Here is an 18,284-nt window from a genome sequence, read left to right on the forward strand (position 1 = left end):
ACTGCGTTTGACTTTGCGTTTGACGTTGCGTTTAAATTCTGCCTACGAGCACCCTCGAACACCCCCTGGACTAAGCCGCGCATCGTTTACGGACGCACATTTCCCCGGGGCGGAAATTCAGGGGATAAGTCCCGCACTTCGACAGGGCGTCCCTCGGATTCTCCGAATGCTTTCGTCGAGTTATGCTCATCACGGTGTTCATAACTCCTGGCGCGCCGGCGCGACACCTCCGACACGGGTCTCCACTTTGGCCTTGGCGGGCTCCAGCCCTAAATCCGACGTCGACGGACCCCTTTGTCAGGACTTCCGCGACCCTCGGCCCCGTCGAGGGCACGTAGCCGCGACACGCGCGGCCACTTCGACGCATTATACTAATCGCTGGAAGCGCCGCCGTCCTCTCGGGCCCCGAGGATTCCCGCGACCGCGGAATAAGGAATGGCGCCCAAGAAATGCCCGGCTTTTAGAATTCCTCCCGGAAACGGATTGCCCGGGGTGGCGCCCGAGAACCTCGACCGAGAACCTCGACCGAGTTCCGCGCCAAGTACGTACGAGCGTGGAAACGCGGAAGCCTGCCTTACCCTATGGGTAAGCGGATAAAACGTTTTCATAGAAATATCGGATGCTTTCGAAGAACTTTCTTTTGAAAAATGGTAAGGGCAGTCTTGGGCTTGGTTTTGCACCTTCCGCGCGTCTCGCGGAAAAAACGACGAGTGGCGGAAAATCTGGAGACTCTTCGGGGTCGAAGCTGCCGCCTCGCGGGACGACTCCCGAGACAAGAGCCATTCGATTACGGGTCCCGCGGAAACGCCGCGGATTCTGGCGCGGAAACGCCGCGGATTCTGGCGCGAGCCTTTATCGTGGGCCGCGCCGGAGTATGTGCGCGGAAATGAGCTAATCTCCGGTACGCCACCGGGCACTGCGCGGTCGCCCGTTAATGGCCTCGAAGAGTCCCCAGGTTTCCGTGCATCCGACACCGCCGCGACCTGTCGCGGAAACGTGACGCGGCCGAGACGCTGGCTGCGGGGAGAATTACGGAGTCTGGTGGAGCGATTAATTGGGGGCGCTTTTGGATTAACGCTCTGGCCGCGAAAAAGTCTAACCGAGAGACCCGATCGACGAGGTCCGAATCGCGAATCGGCGGCGACGTTCGTTTCCCATTATCGACCTTGGCGATTAAATTTTATGTTTCACCGCCCCCGCGGACAATGGCCGATCGGCCTCCCCCGACACGGATCATTGTGATTTATTTGTCGGGGGGGAGGCGAAACTAAAATCCGCCATTAACCCGGTATTTCCGCTCGACTTCCGTCGAAGCGACGACTCTTGTCTCTCGTAAAGTGCCGGCAGCGGGGGGAGGTCGTATCGTCGACGGAAGCGTTGTAAAGTATCGTAAGGTATCGTAAAATATCGTTTCGTGATAAATCGGAAAATCGGTTTCGAGACCCGCGCTCTCCTTCGCTCTTCTCTTCCTCTTTTCGCGCTCCGAAAGGTTCTTCGACTCCGCCTCTTCCTCCTGTCTCGTCCTCGAAGATTCCTCGCCCAACGCGTCGCTGCTCCTCTTTTTCTTTTCATTGTCGGATATCCAGCGAATCCACCGCACTTCTCCGAAGAATCGAATAACGATTCGATCGTTATTCCGCGGCGAAGCGCGTCTCCTTTCTCCGTTCGAAGTTTGGTTCGTCCACGCGCGCCTCCTTCCGCCGCCCGGGCGAGTCGCGCGGAGCTTCCTCGGGACGTTCGATAAACGAGTTTTCTACTTTACCAAAGTCGAAGAGCGCCTAGAAGCCGCCGCCTAAAAGTCTCTCGGGCCTTCTTTCGGCGCCCCTCGAAAAGCGCCGAAAAAAGATCCCCGTCAAAGAAGCCGAAGAAGAGGAGCATCGATCGAGCGGACCCGCCGCAAGGGAAACCAGCTGACGCAAATCCGATTTCCATTGGAGTACTTTTTTCTCGGCGTCGAGTCGGAAGCGCGGGGGTCGCGCCACGTGCGCGGCGTAAACCAAATGAAATCCTCGCGGCGTCCGGCCTTTAATAAAACCGGAACCGTCGTCTCTCGACGATGCCTCGAATCCGAATAAAACGTACAAAACTGATATAAGCTCGCGCGAAATCGTGTCACGCTAAAGGGTACCGAGAGAGGTTACGAATCGGATTTAAAGCGAGACGAAAAGTCACCTCGTGGTTGCCAGGTCGGGCCGCGAGGCGGCGCTCGGTCCGCGGACGGCCGTGGGAGAGAGAGGGTCCACCGCGCTCGATACGGGCGCGAGGGAGAGGGCCGACGAGCGCGCGCGTCTCGCCCCGCCCTCCGCGGCGCCCCCTCCAGCGGCGATCGATGGCGCGCGGCGCCCTCCGCGGCGCGGCGCCACCGGCGCGCGGCCGCGGCCGACCGCTCAGTCTGAACTCGGACGCAGTTCACTCGGTCCACCGGCGCTCGTCACGAGACTTCGACCCTCCTCCCTCCGGCTCTACGCTTCGGGCCCGCCCGACCACCGCCTGCGACCGGCGCTCCAGGTATGTGTACGTCTTCTCGTCCTCGCGACCCCGTTTGCTCCTCTTTACGCCCCGGTGTGGCGGGCGCGCGACCTTTCGCCGGCCTCTGCGGCCTTTTCGAGCGGGCTCGTATCTTTCCCCCGTCACGAGGAAACGGAGTTCGAACGATGCGGCGAGATTTTAAATACGGAACGCGGAGGATGTGGAATAACCAGTGGTCCGCCCCATGTGACTCGACCCCCTCGTCTCCCGCGCGCGTTTCCGGGATTCCTTTCTTCTCTCCCGTTTTTCCGCTCTATCCATTTTGACGAAAGCTGCCGCGGTTCCTCGCGTTTTCCTTCTCCCTCCAGGCTCGGCCTAGCTCCTTCTCTCTCCCGCCCACTCCACCCTCGCTCGCGCTCTCTCGCGCTCTCTCGCTTCCCTGCACCGCCACGCCGCGGAGGTTAGGTTAGGCCGCCCATCGATTTTGACGGCCTATCGTTTCAGGTGCGCTTCCGCGTTCTTCCGCCGCTTGCGGGAAACTGCACTCTTTCTTTTCGATTCTTGCCCTATCGAATGCGGACGTTCTTTTCGGTCAAACAAAAAGGGTCCCCGTGAAAGGACCTCGCGATACAATGCAGGAGGTGCATTGTCGGAAGTCCTGGCTCTCCTCGGGGCTCCTCATCGAGGTCCCGAAATAAGGTTGCTCGGAGGTCGGCCGAGGTCGACTCGATCCCCGATAACGCCGGTCGATATCTTCGATCGAGGCGTCTCCTGGCCTGTCCAGGGCATACGTTAATGGTGTTTTAACAACCGACTTGCGTTATGCATGAACTGCAAACGCCGTAATTATCCGCGAGTTGAAAAGTGCGACTTAATTGCAAGGCTGATTGCGGCCCGGGTAAACGTAATTAGTCCCGGCTTGTTTGGAATCGGAGCAACGGGCGCTGTTTAAGAAGAGCAGATGTAAATATGGATTATTACTCCGACTCGACAACGGCTCGGCGGTTGGCTCGAGTTGAAATGGACCGCCCCAAAGAGAACGAATCGTCCCGTACGTTTTGCGAAGGGAAAGTAAGCCGGAAACGGTGGACTTCCGCTGTCGGAACGGTCAAACTCCTCGCAAACGCGTCCGTTTTGGCGTGTGCGCGTTTCCGCAGTCTGCCGTATCGGTCGGGAGGAATTCGCGGGCGGAACGGAGGTTCGTTTCGAGGAGACGCGCGAGTAACTACCGCGAACTCCCCTCGAGAGGAGGATCGGGCCGACTGCATACCGGGGTTAACTACTCGGCGCAACTACCGGCCACGGTTGCCCCAGACTTTCGCGGCTCCTGCTGGGGGAGGTTAAAGAAACTCGGAATAGTTGCGAAACGGTAGATCGGATGCCGCGATGCAAATTAATGGTCGGGTTAAGGGTCATCGGGGGAAACTGGTGCTCAGCGACGAGATTACCCTTTGTCGCGGAAAGAAAAAAAAAATGGTCCGGACGTTCTCGTTGGGCACGTTTCGCTCCGGCGAGACAACGGTGATCTTCGGGGCGGTGGCTCATCAGGGGATGGGCGAGAGGGCGAAGTCGGCCGGCAACCGGCGATTCTCGAACCGACCTTGTATCGAGGGGGGAATGAATAATGAATCGCCCGGCGATCGATACCTCGAAGATCGAAGGCCCGCGGACATAAGGCGCCCGCCCACCTCGGGGCGGACGAAATAAATCAAGGCCGCCCTGACCGCCCGGCATTATCGGACGCGCATTACCTCCGACAACATCGCGAAATCCTATTACGCGGCCGATAATTCGTGCCCGGGGTCGCGGCCAAGTTCCGCCCGGGCGGGATTTAAATCGGCGGGAAAGGCGCCGCGGAGTCGCCATCCGCGAGAGAACTCGATAACTCCGGGATAAGGATAGCGGGAATTTATCGAGCCCTCCGCGGCTCCGCCATATTTCGCCTCCCTTGAACGACCCTCGAACTTTTCCAGCAGGGAACCCACCCCCGCGAGAGGCCCCCCTTTTCCGGAATACGATGCCGCGGGACGGGATTTTGACGGGACTTCGAGTCCTGTCGGGAGACGCAAGGGTTGCGCCGGGTCGGGATCGACGGGAATCCTTCCCGACACCTGACCCCGGGGTCCCGAGGGAGAGGGCGGGCTGTCCGCGGACATTCCCTAAGTGAAAAATTGATCGACCCCGTCCCTCCCGTTTTTCGTGCCGCGGGACTCGGAAGGGGTAGGCGAGGGGCGGTCTCTCCCTCGGGAGCTCGAAATCCCGGAATAGACGCCGTCTGCGGTTTCGGCCGTCTCTTCCAGGCGAGACACGCGATTTGACGGCGAATCGAGCATCCCCGATTCGAGGCCGCGCGAAATTGGATGCCGAAGAGGGTGGCGCGCCTCGACGTCTTCTTCGGGGTCTCTCGTCTCTCCGCGCGAAGTTTCCGTCTTTCTCCTCCTCTCCGCGATCCTCTGCACCTCGTTGCATCGCCTCGTTGCGGCTCTCCCTTTCGAGGTCGGTTTTTCGGGGATTGCCCGAAGGCGCGTCTAGGAACCGAAAGACGAGTCCGACGCGACACGGAAACGGAGCGTGAGTACTTTTATTTTTAATTATGGACGCGGGGAAGGGGGAAAACGGTGGCCCGCAAACGTCACCTCTCGATAGGAGGCGGAAAAGCGGGAGAGGGGGACGACGGCGAGTCCGCCCTTCGCGACGTAACTTTGTTATCGGGGACGTCCGTCAAGCCCGTCGAAACGTTTCCGTTGCTTTGTGGATCGACGGCGACGCCTCGACGGCTTATCCGTTTAATTAACGAAACAATGTCCCGACGAGATCGCGCGTGCCGGCCCGAGGGGACTCCCTCCCTCCCGCCTTTTGTCGCGTCCGTTGGTTCCGGACCGACTTCCTTGGTCTTCACTTGCATCGCGACTCGGTACGACTATTTTTCGCTAGACGAGATTCGGGGGTAGATTCGAAGAGAATTCGCGATTTTTCGGTAAATGGAACCGCGGGAAAGGATTCTCGAGGAAAAGGAATTTATTGCTCCGATATCTTCGGAAGTCTTTCGGGATGGATTCGAGGCGCACGATTTTCGGTGGAACGTCTTGCCGCGATTTTTCGGTAAATAGGTCTTCAGGGGTGGATTCGAGGGAAACGAATTTTCCCGAAATTTATCGTTTCTATATTTTTACGAGAAAGGCATCGGGGGTGGATTCGAAACTGACAAATTTTCTGAAATTTATTGCTCCGATATTTTTAGAAGACGAGACATCGGGGGTGGAACCGGGGAAAACGACGCCGCCGCCCTCTTCTCGAAATCCCTGCTCGGTTGGGAAAATCGAGCTCCTCCCGTCCCCTCTTGTCCCTGACTCGTATGTGTAACTTCCGTCGGGGCTTATTACGGTGATTTTTCCCTGGACTGGTCTCGGGGTGGATTCGCGGGGGTCGCGGAGACAGGAGAAACATGGCGGGACATAAAGAACGGGCACCGCCGAGAGGGGCCCGGTTCGTCTCGATGGCCTCTTCTAGGTTGGGAGCGAATCGTGCGAATCGGCGAATGGAAATTTTCTTACCTTTATTCCGTCGATCGCCGACGTCTTCGCGATCGTCGAGGGCTACCGCTACGCGATTTGCATTCCCCATTAGTCTTCGGGATTCTCCTTGCTGCGGATTCCGCGAATTTGCGATTTGCAACGGGACTCGCGCTTAATGGCCAACGGGATCCATCCGGTCGATCGGCCGATCGAGTTGCGCGTCATCCCGGATTCGGTCTCGCTCGAGTCGTTTGCGAGATTTTCAACAATGATTTATAATCCACTCTCGCGATTTCGGTAGAGAGGCGCGAGGGATTTTCGCGGTCGGAAGCGAACTCGCAGGATCGTTCGGGATGTTCTTTAATTTGTTTTCGCGGTTTTAGTCAATCAAATCTGAGCGAGAGATCTTCGCGAGCGACGGCGAGCTCTCTTTCCAGATTTATCCGGACAAACGGAAGTTCGCTCGCGTGAATTTCGCAGATAAATTGAATTCCGCTAGCGCGATCCCTCCAAACAAAGGCAAACTCGCTCGCGAGAGGAAATGAAATATCGGGCGGTCTACGACAAACCGAACGGGAAAATAGTAACAACGTGTTAAAGAGCGGTCATTGAGGGGATTGGCAGGCGAAGCGAGGACGAGGGGCGCGTTTAACGGGAGGCGCTCTCCTGAAAATCCCAGCCAGAGGGGACTCTCCGACCAGCCCGAGTGGCTTGGACGACGTCGTTTCCGATGCATTTTTGTCGCGTTCTCCTCGTCATCCGTTTCCACCGCGATTTCTCCGAGTTTTTCCTGCGTTTTCGTCGCGTATCGATATGCGCTTTCGATCGCGATTTTGCTGAGCTTCCACTCCGCGTTATCGCGCATTTCCGTCGCACTTCCGCCGCGTCCTCTCCCCGTGATATCTCCTTTTCGGATCGAGGGACAGGCGGCAACGGGAGAAAGTGGAGTTTCCTCGAAATGTGCTTTAGCACTCCGAGTACATTCTGCCGTCCATCCGGCTCGGAGCTAACGCGAGATTCGTGCTCGTACTCGAGCCGACGCAACGGAGCCGTTTTTCCAATAAATAATTCCGGGGCCATTCCGTCTCCGTTTTCTCTTACGCTCCCCGAGACGGCCCTCCCAAGGCCCGACGGCTTTTCTCCCCGAAACGCGTTTAGGCTGTCGTTAAACATTCACCGGATTTAGATTCCGGGTTTTCGCGCCGACAATCCCCTCCCCTAATTTTCCTGGGGCCGATGCAATGGGATATCTGTCAGCGATCAATTTTTATGAACCAATCAACCCATGAAATGCATTCATCGAATTAATTCGAGAGGCCGGACCGACGGGCACTCCTTCGAGGATGGGGGGGTCCTTGCTTCGGTCGACTTGGGTTAGATGCAAGAATTTGGTCCTCCAAGAGCGACGTTAACGATCCCCAGGCAGAACGAGGTAGAGAGGGAGAGAGGATCGATCAGCGATTTGTCTTAAAGGAGGAATCTCGGGTCCGCCGGCGGCGCTGGGTAAACGCGGTCATAGATTACTAGAGGGGGATAAATCGGCGACGCGCGTTACTTCCCCTGGATTCCCTTTAAATGGATGTCGAGAGTGCCCTTCCGCGGATATCCTGAATTATATCGAGAGTCCTCTCGCTCGCGCAAAGCTCCACCGATAAAGCGCGATCCTCGAATTCGCGGAGACCGAAAGTACCTTTGCACAAAATAAAAAAAGAAGGAAAAGAGATGAAACTCCAGGGACGAACGGCGATAAACGGCGATTAGCGGCAATTAATGGCGAGTTTTACTCCACCCTTCGGAGAACCACTCCTTCTCGCATCCAGATCCCGAAGGAGCCGTCGCAATGACCTCGACATTTTTGAAAATTACCGTGTCGACCTGGAATTTCTTCTCCAGTAAATCCTTTCGCGAAGATATCGGGAAAGCGAGGAAGGAAGGCGTTCCTCGGGGCCCTCCCAGGGATCGGGATCTCCCAGGCGAGTCACGCTCGCGTGGCAATTATGTTCCAAAATTATGGGATTAGTTGAGAGAACGGTGTATGTGTGCTCGACCCGAGGAGTCTTGCAGGAATCGATCGATCGATTCGGGTCGTTTACGCGGAGATGGATTTAAGGCAAGGCACGGAGTCTACAATTTTATTTTCATTTTTGGACTAAAATTATTTTTTTACGGGACTTTGGGATTTGGGGGGTTCTCGAGTGGAGTTTTCGAAGAGCGTCACGTCCCGGTGCCATTTCGTCGTGCAGGTTGGGAAGACTTTTCCGGAATCTGAGATAGGACAGTGACTTCTCATCGATTGGACGAGGTTCAATTTCAAGTCCCGGGAACGGGGGCGAGAAGTGCTGACACGTAGTCGGCGAACAGAAATCCGCAGACAGAAAGTTCTGCATAGACGGAAACCCCACCCACCCTGAAGAGACTTCGTCAGGAGCTCGACGTGGCCGAAACTGGAGCGACCGTCGCTTCTCCTTCCGGCGTTCACCGTTTTCTTCTTTCTCGTCGAATCCCTCGCGATCTTTGCCGTCGACGAGAAACCGGCACGATCTCTTCCCCCCTCGTTGTCGGGAACCCTCCTCGACGCCCTCGCTCCTTTCGTTCTCCAAGCTACAAAAATGACCGGATATCTTTCTTCGGTAATTATTTTTTATTTCCGAAAGACATCACGGCACGTATAATGTTTCGCAGGCGCCTACGCACCGCAGCAGGACTCTTCGCGGGGGTCCTTGGGGTCAGAGGGGGGTCGACGGTCGGAGGGGTTACGAGCCATTCGAGGGGTGGCTCTTCACGGTGGAGTGCACCTTTGTGTCGCGAAACTGCCCCCCGTGGACGCGGAAAATCTCCGGCCGCGGACCAATCCCCTCTCGGCATTGTCGCTCCCTCGAGATGACGAATAAACGGCGCCGCCATTTTGGTGCACTCCCTCGCGGGTTAAAGCGTCCGTCGCCATTTCGATGCCTCGTATAAAAAATCCGGCGTCGCTTCGTTAACAAAAATTCCCAATTCCGCTTAACCTACGCGACGCGAAAATACGCAGATCGCGGGTAAAAGTCGCGACTTTGCCCGTTCGATGCGAAAAGCCCGACGAAACGACCCGGAAGACGCGCGAGTCCTTTCCGAGAGCGGCGGAGCCCGAGGGATCAACGAGGATAAAGGGAGTATCGGGAACGTCCAGGCCCGATCGCCAGGGGTCTAAAGTTTGTAAAATATCGAGGAGCCCCTAAAAGACTTCCGGTGTTCGGCCGGGACCTCCGTTCGCCCTTTCTCGGACACGGAGCGGCCAGGATGGGCGGATATATCCCGTCCGGGGCGAGCACGTTCCCGGCGATCCCGTTTCCAGGGACATCCCTCCCCTCCTCCTTTTGGCCCCGTTGGACGCGCCGCTCGTAAAACGCGCGAAAAACGCGACGCGAGTTGCGGCTCCGTTGTCCCCCTCCCGGTCCCTCCCCCGGTCCCTCCCCCGGGACGTAATCGAATCACTTTGCCCCCTTTACGGACGCGTTATTGGCGCTTTTCGAGCGCGACGAGCGCTTCTCCCTTTCCATGGTTCCCGTGGAGGTGTCACCCCTTTGACGTACCCCCTGGAAACGCGTCCACCTATTTAGAGAGGAGGGCGCTCGAGGTTCCGCCGACCCGCGGGAGGGCCCGCCATTTTGGGGTGATTTTTAGCAGGGGAGATCCCGATCGGCGTCGCTATTTCTGCCGTTGATCTCTTCGGGGTGGTCCGGAGATCGCGAATTTCGACTTCTTTCGGGACAAGGGAGTCGTTCGCCCGCTTCGGCGCCTCGACCCTGCACGGCTGGGTGCTCCGCGAGTTTGGTCGACCGAGGAAGTTGGGTCGAATTGGGTTTGGCACCCAGACCGGACACTTCGATGCCTTCGTCGCGGCGCGCAACCCCGGCAACCCTAATCGCGTTCAATTTCAAGTAGCCCTAAGGGTGGCGGCCGCGAAACCGGCGAGGTCGCGGGGGGTTGCAAGGAGGCGCTGCAACTTGTCGCAATTACCATGATACCTCGTGCACCCGGTAATTCGATCAGAACTCGCAGCCAAGTTCGAGCCCGGCAAAGACAGAAACTACGTTAGCCTTCGCTCCGGGAAGAGGGCAGACCCCGTCGGAGAAAGCCCGGCCACTCTCCCGAAACCACCCCGAGAAGGCGGAAACGATAAGCTCGGCTCTAAACGGATCTCGGGAAATTGGGAACTCTTGGCCGAGACTCGGAATAACGACCCGACGATCGGGAAGAACGCCCCGAAGAGACGGAGAACCGATCGGAGAACTTCTCCGGGGGGGCGGCGTCGGGAAGGGCATCCATCCTTTGCCCGGGGCACCGGAATTGGACGAACGAGTCATTTCGTCCCGGAACGAGGAACGTAAAGTCCTTTCCGTTCGTCCTCGTTAATAAAGTTTCACCGACGAATTCATCGAGGAAGGAAGCCAAACGTTCTTCCGATCGTTCGCCCTCCAACGAACTCGAAGAACCGAGGGACGCAACCTCCAAAAAGACCCCCACCAGGACCATTTTTTGTTCGCTTCCCGCGTTTTCGCGTCGCGAACTGCCCCACCGGAAACTCGTTTTTTCGATACATTTTTCTCTCTCCTCCGTTTCTCCCTCGGTCACGGAGAACAAACCGCGCGCGCGAGGAAACGCCAGACGGGAATCGCGCTGCCTTCCTGGCGAGGCTCCTCGTTCCCGGCTGAAAATTTGATGCGCCGACCGATGAAAGCGATACAAATTGCACGGGCGGCGTATGGAGCTTTTATCTGCTTTTATGCGGCCGTTGTCACTTTTATCGATTCGCGTGTAAAAATTTCACCGGGCTCGTTTCCTCGACTCGCGCGAGCCCACCCCCTGGGCGGCCTCGGGGGTGCGATACTCCACCCGGGGCTTGACACGCTTTTTACGACTTCGCCCGCCGTTTTAATGGACTTTTCAACATTGCGCCGCCTTGAAAGCATTTCATAACGCGTCCTTTTTCCCGGCCCCTCCCGGTCCTTGGGCCGCTCCGTCCGGCCGAGATGCGATTTACTTAAGGATATTAGGGGGTTGCTTTCCCGAGTCCGGGAGGGTCGCGCCGTCCCCCGGAATTATTCTTTCCGTGAGATATTCCTCGTCACTTGTTTTCCTTCTTCCCCCGCGAGGGGAAGCGGGAAAGCCGAAGAAGAGCCGGGGATGCCGCGAGTCCGAGTGGGGCATTTTTCCTGGACTCGAATTTTCGCGTTCCTCTCCCGGGGCGGAATCGTCGTCGTTGGTTCCATGGCGCGAGAGAAGAAAATTGAAAATTGATTTTGGAGAGGGGAAGTCGGGGATGATTCTTAGGAGGTTCCCGGAGGGTCGGGAAACATCCGTCGAGTCGGAAGGGCGGGAGAGCGAAGGTCCGCGCCGCCGTAATTCCGGACGCGGATTTCTCGCGGTAAGGCTCGCCCCCGCGTTCGGGCCGCTTCTTTCGATCTTCTCGTCAGCGTTTTTCCGGCAAAGTGAATTTTTCCGCCGACCTCGGGGCTTGTAACTCCCGGGAGCCGTAGCGGTGCACTCAGGGCTTTTCGGGCCGAGGATCGATTAGCTTCAACGTCGGGCGAAAAGCGGGTCCGACGTCGAGATTCGCGCGGGTGGAAGTCGAGGTTTTCCCGGAGGGAGAGTCCACCGTTTTTGCCTTAATTCCTGGCCATAAATAATATTGGAAAATTGATGGAAAAGTTCCGAAATATTTTCCGCGACTCGAGACAGTCGCTTCGAGCGGCGAAGAGGCGGAGGGAGAAATCGCGATCGCTGCGGATGTTCCGCGGCCGCCGCAGTTAAGACGAAGGGTGTCACGGGGAGGTGGCGCATAAAACTCCAGGAGATTCGAGCAAAATGCTCCTCGGTGTCCGGGAAACCACTCGGGATCAGCGAAGTCGCATTTTCCTCGCGGAAGCACCTCTTGCGATTCCGCCTCTAACTCGGCTCGAGGGTCGCGCCGAGAGCGAAACCACCGAGATATCCACTCCCGCGTTTTTCTCGACCGGCCCGCTCCCCTCGAGATTTTACTAACTGCCCTCTGCCTCCTACTTCCACCTTCGCTTTCCCCCTTCCGGTGTCCTTTTCCCTCCCCGTTGTTTGGAGAAATCTCCGTCGAGAAACGGCCACGGATAATAAAGTTGCGTCAGCGTGAACGAGCTTTTCGGCGCTGCTTTCCATCCTAACCTCCAGCGATAATACTTCGTTTTCGTCCTCTCGAGAGTTTCCGTCTCTTCGACCTCGACCATACGTCCGCCTTTATGTACGCTCTGCGTACTTACATCTACGATGGAGGGGGGGGGGGGGAAGAGGAGACCTCTCGAAAACTGCACTTCGCTTCGGGATGCACCGCGATGTGCAGCAGCTCGCTCGGCCGCGCTTTCGGACCAGTTCGCAACTGGTTCGGGCCAGATACGTTAAGCTCACTTAACGCCCCGTAATAAGCCGTGCTTGCAAATTTCGAGAGCTTCGTAGATTCCGGGCTATTGTACGGTCCGATCCCTTATATATACACGCGTATATACGTGTTTGTACATATATGTAGACGGGGGTCGAAAGTAGTGCTCGCGAAGTTCCCGCTAAGCGGATCGGCGAGTTGCAGTTTGCCCGTTTAAGCGAAGGCCTCGAAGAAGGGGATGAAGAAGCGTTTTCGATTCTCGTTAATGTTCCGAACTTCCGCATCTCACCCCGGTCGCGTTTTCGCCGAATTAAACCGAGCCGTATCGGTCGTTAAACGAACGTAACGTTCCATCGTCCACCCCGAATCCGCGCGATGCACATTCGTAATTGCCACTTTTCGCTCACGGGAGCAACCTCAACTTTATATTGCTTACATCGCGGACATTTTTATTATTTAACTTGAGCCGTTATCTGCGACGAAGAGATTCGAGGGGAGGGGAGGGTAAACTTTTTCGAAGTTGCCCCGGCAATATAAAGTTTCCCCCGCGACGCCTGTGTTTTCCCTGTTCCTCCCGGGGAAGTGTAAACTTGGGGTGATCCCCCTTGACTGGAAAATGGGGCTGAGGAAAGTTGCCCCCCTTCTTTGGGAGTGGAGGGGAGACTAGGAGGACGAAACGGAGAATCTTTATTAATTTCCCGAAATTGACACCTCCCTTGAATCTCGCCTTTAAAATAAATAGAACAGGAGACGAATTCTCCCGTTCCTAAATTGTCGTTTTCGTTTCAGGCGAGGAGATCGCGAGACTTCCGGACACTCGGAGAAGGCTGACGAAAGGGGTAAGTCGACGACACGATTTTATTCATTTTCGACGAGAACTCGACGATTAATTACGCGTAGCGACCACGATCGCGTTCGGTCGAGGGGCGATTACGGAGCGTCGCCCCGCAAAAGGGATGATTTTCATCCCCTGGTAGCGAGGTGAATTTTTATTTTCTATCTCCATAACGGACGGTCGGATGAAAATTCAGCCCAGGGAGAAAAAGATAGGCGGGGAGGGACGGATGTGATGAAATTGTTTGAACGAAAATTAGACGGAGGGGAGCGAGAGGGGGCTGGATTTCCGAAATGGCCAGGACGGAAGAGTGGAGCGACGGCTTATCAATATGGATGCGTTTAACTCGCTGCATAATGGAGGGAACTCTCGGTACCCCCCTCTCTTCTGGTCCCCGTCCCCCCTCGGTGGCATGAAGGAGTAATCATTACTTCGTGAAACTGAGTTAACTCGGAACTTCCACTTCGTAAACTAATTGGAAAGACCACCCTCCCTTTCTAGCTCGGCGCACTCTTCGCCGTTACCCATTTTTCCCGGGAAATGTCGAGGACCGGTTGTGATTTGAATCTCCATTAAAGTCCCCGGGCCCTTTCTTCGAGAGCGCCGGGACCGGGAACGGAACCCCCGGGTTCCGCGGGAGGCTTCCGACCGGGACGACTCGGAGGTTGCCCGGTGGTGCGACCTCCGTTAATTGTCGGTTGACAAATATTTGTCACGCGGGGCACGGGTCCTCCTCGGTCGAGGTGCTCTAATCGAGGGGTCGACGCCTCCGTCGCGTCTAATCAGTAATCAAGGTGGATCGCTAGTCGGCGGATCCGCCCCCGTCGCCGGATGCGGTAACGACGCGGCGGACGTGCCACGCCGGATTCCGGCCGCGTTCCTCCATTTCCAGGAATTTCGCGGCGCGGCGAAGACGGACCGCGAATTATCTCCTCCCCGGGGAGAGAAAACGCGCGGCAGCGAATCCGGGGAAAATTAATCTCCCTTCCTCGAGCGGTCGAAATCCGCGCGATCGCCTCTGGATTTTTATTCCTCTACTTCATCCCCCGCTTCCCGGGTTACCTCCATTTCGTTCTCGTTCCGTCTCGCGGCGCGATTTGCCAAATTCGGTTACGCCATTGACGCGTGCCGCGGTGAATTCCTCCCGGGAGGAAGGAAAAGGGACCCGCGAAGAGGATTTAACGAGGCCGATACGTGTCGTTGCGAGATATTTTCGACCCCATCAATTCCAATTACGTTGATGAACGTTTCCGTTGACTTCTTCCAGTTTCGAAATACCCAGTTATTTCAGCTCCTCGCGACAGTAGCCGTCCTTGGGTCGAAGCGAAGTTCAATTCTTGGACATTTCGACGTAGAACATCCCGAAGTGGAGGGAAATGCCCCCACCCTGTCGTTCCCCGCCGTTACCATTTCCCCCGATCGCCTAAATCAACTCCAACTACTCTTCTCCTCCTCCCTCTTCGCTTTCCCCTCGAAGACGCCCAGAAGCCCCGTCACTCCGTCGACTCGTGTCCCTATCTTGTCGGAATGGCCCGGCGTCCAGGGGACGAGAGAGGAGCTTCTGTCGCGAACAATGCGCCTTCTAGAGCACGTACCGTCCGTGAGCGTTATCGCGTGCCTAAATTACTCGGAGTGCATACTTATTGTCGGCCCTGGAGGCCGCGGGTGCACGCAACTGCATTTCCGCAGTCGCGGGGGAGAGCGGAGCGGCCTCGTAAAATAAAATAATTCCCACTCGACCGTGATAACGCGGCCGCGACGATTAGTTCGCCTTATCACTCGCGACCTAAGTAGGAAGCGCGCATTCGCTCGTTTTTCCCCTCCCATTTTCCACCCCTCTGAAGTTTACCGTCGTCCTCGTACCGCCCCAGTTTTATTTTACTTCGTATTTACCGAGGCCCCTCTGAAAATCTACCCCTCGCTCGAGGGAAGAGGAGCATTCGAGTCGCAGCTGCAGTTGACCTCCTAGGTACGTTTATGCCGGACGGGAGGAGGAGCACCTGTCGTTGTAGCTCGACAATAAGCGCTGAAAAAGTTTAAAAATGGCGTCGAAGGAGTTGTCCCCCCCCCCCGGGACGGTCGGACCCTTCTTGACTGTCGCGGAGTCAATTGGCGTAAAATCCGCAATCCGAAATCCGAAATCCGAGCGGGAGAGATATTCGCGCAGCTTCCCCGAGGACGTATCTCCCCGAACCAGGGGTCACCGGGGGTGGGGCCGGGTTTGGGGTGCAAAAACGAAATTGAATTTCCCGCTATCTAAACGTCCGAAAGGACGGGGATTGGGGCAGGTCCGGGTCGCGGCTGGGAGGATTCCTCCGGGAGTGGAGTCAAGGTGTATAGGGTGGACTGCTCCTATCGGATGGAGCGTGGATAACGTCTCGGGTTTAAGGTTTAAGGCTCGAGGGAGACCCGGGCTCCCGATCGACAACCTCCCCCGGGAAAGGGGATCTTTGTGCCCTTCCCGATCCGCGGCTTATGGACGTCGAGGATCCCTCGCGAAATACCGCGAGACATTTATTATATAACTTCCATTTAAAGCGAACCATCGGGGAGATAAGGTCGATAAGCTCTCCGTGTTATCGGCGGTCCATTCTTGATTAGCCCCTGGACTTTTATTCGCTCTCCGCTTTTCCAAGATGCACTTGAGCCAATAATTTTAGCAGAGTCCTCCCGATGCGAGAGAGCGTTAATTCTCCCAGGGAGCTTTTTTGAGACTGTCCTTTAAACGAGACCGACTCGTTTGCGTCGACCGGAATGCGGGGTTCGTCGGAAAATGGTCCGAAAAGAATTTTCAAAGAGTGGCGGGAATCCCTTTGGAGGTTTTCCGAGCTCGTCGCGCGGCCGTCCGAGTGCGTTTCATTGTTTCCGGGGTGGCATCCTTTGTGCCGGCGCCGCCATCCGATATGCTCGTCCCTGTAGCGATTTTCATCTCTCCCCGGTTTTCCCTGCTTTCCCATACCGGCTTTCCGGTTTCCCGGGCCCGGGGCTCGCGAATTAATAACTAATGTTCGCGCGACGCGCAATCGCCGCCAAGTTTCAATAATGGTCGACTTCTCGCCGGGATGTCGAGAGGAAACAGAGCACCGTGGTATCCGACCAACATTTCTTGACGAAAAATGGGCAGCGACATTTTTTAATTTCTCGAAAAATCGTTCCTTGCGTGGTAACTGATTTTTCGAAGCCATCCTTTTTTCTCGTTTGAGCATTCGACGTTACTTGGGCCATAATGCAAGCGGAAACTCGGCCGGCTTTTCTCGAAGAGGACTCGCAGAGGAAAACGGCGCCGCGATTTTAAAACTTCGCCGAATCGTCTCGTTGACTCTTCCGTGCTCGTCGGGGAGCGGGGGCGACGCGTCCGTTTTCCGGACGGAAAAGCGTCCCTTTCTCCACTCGTCAGGCAGAGGGTGCGCGAACCGACCCGGGCTTTCGTCTCCCGGAGGAGCCTCGAAATCTCCCCCGGGAAACTGGGTCGCATACTTAGCCAGGGTGCCTTTCCGAGGGGTGCTCCTGCTCGAGCGCTCTCGAGGACCAATTAAAGGGACGCGAGCGCGCCGAAAAGTTGGCGGAGACCGCTCGAGGGTCGAATTTCCGTCCTTCCTGGATGGAATCCGCAATTTCGCCCGTTTTCCCCGTGCGAGTCCTCGGTCCGGAAAGTGGCGGTGCGTGCCCGAATTACGACTCCGGATATAATTATAACGACGCGGAATCCCGGGGCGCGCACCCCTCCGGAGACATCCGAGCGATCCCAATATGCGACGCGTGCCGACGCGCCGCGCGATTCTCCCGCTGATGCAGCCATTCCGCAGGGGTGCGCCGATCCGACCCTCGGTCGGGGGCTGCGGACTCCCCGCGAACAACGCCATCGCGCCATCGCGCGGATATGGCGAAGGGAAGGACTCGACGTCTCGATTAATGGCGGCCGGAGGCCCGTCCTGGCCGGGTTTGAATGGATGCGGGAGGAAAAATTCTGGATCCAGCCGGATAGATTTTCACGGATCCGGATGAATCCGAGGAGATCCGGCGGGATCCAGATAGGTTCAGATCGGTCCGGACTCATCCGGACTCATCCGGACTCATCCGGACTCATCCAGATGAAGCCGGGCGGTCTCGGATGACCCCACCCTCCGACATCTCGAAACGGCCCCGAAGAACCCTCACCAGAGAGTGGGCTCGGTTTCGCTCCTCGCCCCGAGGAGGAAGTTCGGATCGCCGTTTTCTCAGACTTTTGGAAAAGTTAGCGAGGGTCGCTCGGCCTTGGGGCGACACGCGTCCTCCTCCGCGAGGACGCCGCGGACGCGGAATTGCGACTTCCCGGGCGAGTTCACGCGTTAAAGGGAGAAGAGCGTCAAGTGCCGGCGAACGTCCTCGTAAAGCCGCGTAATTGAGCCGCGAGAACTGCCGCGAAAACGGCCGCCATTTTGCCGGGGCCTCTTTATCGCCCGCGCCAAGAAATGCCGCCGTCGACCGTCCTCGTCGCGGCGATAAACCGCGTCCGGAATCGGGGATGGAAATTTGCGGCGACGGGCGTTCCGGACGCAACGCGAGGGGACGAGGTTGGATTTTCGAAAAACGACGTCTCCCCGCCCGCGCGGACCAACTTTCGCGCGATTTCCCTCGCGAAGCACCTCCGTCGGCGATTATCGCCCGCTTTTAGGACCGTCGCCTCTCCGCGCCCCCGCAATCTCCCGGGCTTACCCTTTTCGCGTCGCATTCCAAAGTTACCCTAATCGCTTCCCCGGAGGAACTTGTTTACCCTCGGACTTTGGGGTTGCTCCGCGTCGCTTTTCGCGCGGACGAACCGTAGGGTTCGACGGAGAGACCACGCTGCGGAATCGCGCCGGATTCCGTCACGTAAACGGCCTGACGTAAACGCGATGCGGGGCTTCTCTCTTCGCCTTTAATGAAACCGGAATCCGGCCGGTCGTTCGCGCGGAAAAATTCCGCTCCCCAGGAGACGCGGGCGCTCGCGTTTTCCGGCTCTTCGGAGCGTTTCAGCGTATTCGGTTCTTCGTCCTAGGATCTGGAAACCGAAGCGGAATTAGAGGAACAGCGATTTCGCGGCGAATTACGTCGCGTG

General features: G+C 57.1%; 1 protein-coding gene across 1 annotated transcript in view; it reads left to right on the forward strand.

Moving 5' to 3' along the window:
- Nucleotides 1-2,403: 2,403 nt before the first annotated feature.
- Nucleotides 2,404-18,284, forward strand: part of LOC105700260 (complexin) — a 106,611-nt gene continuing 90,730 nt past the window's right edge. The window contains exons 1-2 of the mRNA XM_012425936.1: nt 2,404-2,508; nt 13,162-13,211. The gene's annotated coding sequence lies outside the window, so the exon portion shown is untranslated. The remainder of the gene's footprint in view (nt 2,509-13,161; nt 13,212-18,284) is intronic.

Source organism: Orussus abietinus, unplaced genomic scaffold, assembly GCF_000612105.2.
Source record: "Orussus abietinus isolate OABI.00-Male unplaced genomic scaffold, Oabi_2.0 scaffold18, whole genome shotgun sequence".
Lineage (NCBI taxonomy): Eukaryota > Metazoa > Arthropoda > Insecta > Hymenoptera > Orussidae > Orussus > Orussus abietinus.